Below are 5,377 nucleotides of genomic sequence, written 5' to 3'. Positions count from 1 at the left end.
CAGGGCCTGCCGCAGCTGTCGGCCATGGGCAGGGGGAGAAGGCAGGAGCCCACATTTGCTGAAACACACTCTCTTTGTCTCTGTCATTGAAGCCCACCGTCTCCCTGGAAAGCTGGTGGATGTGCCAAAGACTAGCCTGATGTTTGCCAAACCCGTTTCCTGGTCTTCCTTGGTGCAGAGCTGGACCCCATCTCCCAGTGTCCTTTGTGACTGACCTCAGCTGCGTGACTGTGGCAGACACGGTGGGAGTGCAGGTGGCCGACACCTCTGGTCTGGCATGCTACTCTTCCACTTGCACAGTCCTGGCCATCTCCAACCTTTGGAATGCCGTCCCCACCCCGATGGCCGGGGAGTCCGAGGGATGGGGAGCGCAGCCACTGAACCCCTCTTGGAGGGGGAGTGGCCATGAGTTAGGGACACCCGCTGTGGGCCCCATGTGACTCAGAAATGAGCTTCTGCCATGTCAGAGGTGAGCCATATTTTTTTTGGTGTGTGTTTATCAGAGCAGTTAGCATCACCTTAATCAATACGGTGTATTTACACCCTTTAGAAATATTATTATTTTTACCTGTTAGAGGATGCATGTGCTTGCCCGAAAGAAACAGAGACAGAGAGAGAAAAGGAGGAGAAAGGGCCCCTCCCTGGGCATCCCTTCTTCTCCATTCTCCACCCTGCAACGATCTGGGGCACACTTGCACACACATCTGGCATGCTTTCAAGCCACTGGGGCTGGGATTCAAAATGTACCATGCTCCGTGTGTGATCTGGCCCCCTCAACACTGCGCTCTGAGGTCAGATTTCTATGCCAATTTTACGGAGAAGATGACTGAGGCTCAGGTCATTCAAGTGATTTGCTTTAAGTCACACAACTGAAAAATAGTAAAAAAAAAAAAAAACCAAAAAAGTAAGGGTATCCTTTTTAATTGCTAGAGGACACATCTATTTGCCAGAGAGAGAGAGACAGGAAGAGAGAGAGAGGGAAAGCATCCCCAATAGGGTGTGATCATGCTGAAATCCCTCTTCTCATTTTCCCATGAAGTCCAGATTCGGGCATGCTTGACGTGTTCTCCACGTCACCAGGGGCTAGGATTGAAGCTATGGTCAGCCATGGGGGATCTGGCTCCCTTAACTACTAGGGTATGGGGCTGCCCAAAGTGGAGCGTTTGAATCCAGGCTTACCAAGCTCCCAAGCCTAGGGTCTTCCTATGGAATATAACTTCCCATCAAATCTGTAGTCCCCAACTTGTGATCTTATGTTATGGCAATCCCCTTTGCCCCCAATCTGATGGGAACCTCCAAAACACAAGCAAGTCTAAGGAAAGAGCTAGAGTAATGGGGTGCTGAGTCCCCATGGTCTGACTCATGTTCCATTGCACGGGGCTCTCCACAGGCAGCTTCCAGCTGCTTTCTGAGCCAGATGGGGCTCCTGGCAGAGAAGGAGGCTGCTGTCAGGGACCTGCAAAACCCAGGGACCTGCCCAGTGGTCCTCTCGCTGTCCCCTTGTTCACTAACATCTGTGTCTTCCAATTTGGGCTCTGGCTTGAACTCTGTGAACCGTTCAGAGAGGCTCTTGCTACCTCTTTGTTCAAACAGACAATGGCTGCAGTAACAAAGGGGAAAATCTGATGCAGGTGAAAGTTTATTTTTAACATTCCCAAGGCCAAATGAGGACTGAACATGAAAACCAGAGCTCTCACTTCCTCTTGCCCTCTCTGAAAGTGTGTGGTGCTGGTCAGAACTCCAAGTGGATCCTCTCCAAGCAAACGTACCCTGTGATGAGGTAGATTGCTCAGCCTTTCCGGAGCCACCTTCTAGCAAAACACAGAGATTTCATTTGGAAATGGGGTTAAACTTGGGCCCCTCAAGTGTGGTCAGCTTAGAAAGACAGGGCGCTATGGTCACAGTCAATGCGTGAGGTTTCTTCATGTTTCAGTCAAATCAGACTAAAGCCTGAAAAAAATGTGTAATAAAGTGAAATTTCTCTGAAACTATTAGGCTGCAAGCTGCATCAAGGGTGATGTTCTACTTGCCCTTCTTCTGTGGTTCCCCTAGAAACCCACACACAGTGGGCCAGCCTGGGGCAGGGTGATTAGGGAGCTGGATCTCACCTGGATGAGTGTAGTTTGAGTCCCAGACCCAGTAGTTTGAAAAACATACCAAGTGCCTGTGTCTGTGCAAAATCCCATAGAGGGAAACGAAGGAGAAGGGACTGCAATGTGACCATGGCCCATGGAAGGTGCTTTCTCACCTTCCCTCTCCGGGAGCAGACACCCTCGAGTAAACATTTGGAAGAAAAAAGAAGGAGGAGGAGGAAAGAAGAAGAGGAAGAATTCACAGGTAGCAAGGCTGGAAGGTACAGGTGAGAATGCACGGACCACCTGGAGTGTTACACACGGAGCCCCTACCTCATGCAAAGCACGCCCCCCATCCTCCCCCATGTGGCCATCACGGCCATCTCCTGAGGTGAGGTCATCGTTAGCTGTATGATCAGTGAGGGAGCCAGCTTGGGAAGTAGCGTGTCAACTCAGCAGCTGCAGCGCACACCTGAGAGTACCCGGCTCGCACGCTCACCTGCCCTGCATCGCACCATCACAGTGCCCACCCTCCCTTTCCACCTACCGTGGAGAGACAGAGACATGCAGAAATAGTTCTCTGTCTTTTTCTTCTAATTTGCTATAGGGAGTGTGCACTTGCCAGGAGAGAATGAGAAAGTACCCCGTGGGCAGGGCTACACCGTAATCCCTTCTCCAGTCTCCTTTTGGGATTTTGGGTGTGCATACATGAGTCGTGGGTTTGGGCCTAGAACTGTGTGGCTGGCCATGTGGGTTCTAGCTATCCCAACTACCATGCCACCAGCTGGTCCCCTGCAGAAAGAGTTCTGTGCTTTCTTCTTCCAAAGAACCCCAGCAGCTACAGTTTTCTTACAGAAATCCCCAAATAAGAAGTTATGGTTTCAAGGTAGCCACAACTGTAGTAAAATGTCTTGAGAAAGCAAAACAAAACAAAACATAAATGAAATGACTTGCTCTTCTTTCTTAGGCTTCACTGTAAGCTACATTGGCTTTCTAATATATAGAACAGATTTTCTTTCTTTTTTAAAAAACCATTTATTTATTTATTTAATTTACATTTAATCAGTGTAAATTTTTACAACATACAATATGAGTTCTCAAAGCACACATGCATTGCAAGTCAAAGGATTTATACTCAATAGCTCTCCATTTTTTTTTTTTTTGGAGAGGTTTTTGCTATAGGGCACATGGGCTCGCCAGAAAGACAGAGAGAGACAGAGAGACAGAAAGCAAGAAATCACCCCCCAGGGGGGATGGCCACGCCACAATCCCTTCTCCTCCATTCTCCTCTCGGGATCTTGGGCATGCACACACACGTGCCCAGCGTGAGTTTAATCCACCGGGTCTGGGACTCGAACTGCGGTTGACTACATGGGAGTCCAGTGACATAGCCATTATGCCAACTGCTGGTCCCTACACTCTTATGTTCATTAATTTTTTTTTCTGAGTTTCTCCCTCCCACTCCCAACTGTCCAGCCCTTCTACAGTCTCTGGAATCTACCCCTGCCATTTCTGCTATTACAGCTTCCAGTCATCAGTTTCTGCCATAAAGTGCAGACGTTCAGTACACACTGAGCAGGGACACACAGAGACTAGCTTTCATAGCCTGGTTGCTTTGCTTAGTATTACATTTTCTTTCATTTTCATTTTAATTTTCGTTTAATCGTATTTTTCTTTACAGTGTACATCACTGCTTTTCCCAGCATGAATACCATGCGAATCAGTCAAGATAAAGACATTACTATACACATTACCATCAACAAATAGCTTTTCTTTTTTCTTTTTTATCAATTAAACATACTTTTTCCCCTTCCCTGTTCCCCTCCCTCTGTCCATGATGCACCCCCGTATTACCCCTATCCTTACTATCTCTAGTATCTACTGTTGCCCTCCCTGCTTCTGTACCTTCCAAACTTTCAGTTTCTACCACAGAGTGCAGAAAATAGATATATATTGAGCGTATTTCATCGTCTGGCTTGCTTCACTTAGCATTAAGTCTTCCATATTCAACCACTTTGCATCAAATGTCAGGGTCTCACTGTTTTTATGGCTGAGTAGTATTCCATAGAGTACATATGCCACTTATTCTCAATCCAGTCATCTATCTCTGGACATTTGGGTTGATTCTATATGCTAGTGATTATAAACAATGCTGCAATAAACATGGATGTGCAAGTGTTTTTCCAACTGAGGGTTTTTCTATTCTTTGGGTAAATACCTAAAAATGGAATTACTGAGTAGTATGGTAGTTCTATTTGTAGGTTTCTGAGGAATCTCCATATTATTCTCCAAAGTGGTTGTACTAATTCTCATCACTACCAACAGTGTAGGAGAGTTCCCTTTTCACCACAACCTCACCAGCACTTACCATTGTTTCTTATTATTTTTTAATAAAATTAAATTCTGACTGGGGTTAAGTGGTATCTCATTGTGTGTTTGATTTGCCTTTCTCTTATGGTAAGAGGTGTAGAGCACATTCTCATATGCTTTTGGGCCGTTCATATGTCTTCTTCAGGGAATTGTTCAGTTCATTTTCCCATCTTTTAATTGGATTGATCATTTTTTTGAGTAAGCTCTTCGAGTTCCCTGTATATTGTGGTTATGGGTCTCTTATCTGAAGTATAGTTTGCAAATATATTCTCCCACTCTGAGGGTTGTTGTCTCACTCTACTTATTGTTTCTTTTGCTGTGCAGAAGCTTTTTAACCTAATGGTCCCATTTGTATATTTTTGGTACTACTGCTTGTGTTTTGGAGATCCTCTTTAAGAAGTCTGCCTACTCCAAGGTCTCCAAAAGTTTTTGTCCTATGTTTTTCACCAATAGTTTTGTAGTTTGAGGTTTTATGCTTAGATCCTCAATCCATTTTGAGTTAATTTTTGTTTATGGTGAGAAATAAGGATCTAGTTTCATTCTTTTGCAGTTGGATATCCAGTTCTCTCAGCATCTCTTCACTGAAGAGATGTTTTGTTCCCACTGAATTGTCTTGTGCCTTTTGTCAAGGATCAGTTGGCTGTAAATTTTGGGGCTCATTTGGGGTTCTCAATTCTGTTCCATTGGTCTACCTGTTTTTGTGCCAATACCATGCTGTTTTAATTATCACAGCTTTGAAGTCTGGAAGGGAGATGCCTCCTATTTTATTCCCTTGCACAATATTGCCTTTTTTTGGAGAGGTTTTTGCTATAGGGCGCATGCGCTCGCCAGACAGACAGACAGAGAGAGAGAGATAGAAAGCGAGAAATCACCCCCCAGGGGGGATGGTCATGCCGCAATCCCTTCTCCTCCATTCTCCTCTTGGGATCTTGGGC

This window comes from Tupaia chinensis, unplaced genomic scaffold, assembly GCF_000334495.1.
Source record: "Tupaia chinensis unplaced genomic scaffold, TupChi_1.0 Scaffold149658_1, whole genome shotgun sequence".
NCBI lineage: Eukaryota > Metazoa > Chordata > Mammalia > Scandentia > Tupaiidae > Tupaia > Tupaia belangeri.
This window is presented reverse-complemented; position numbering follows the sequence as displayed.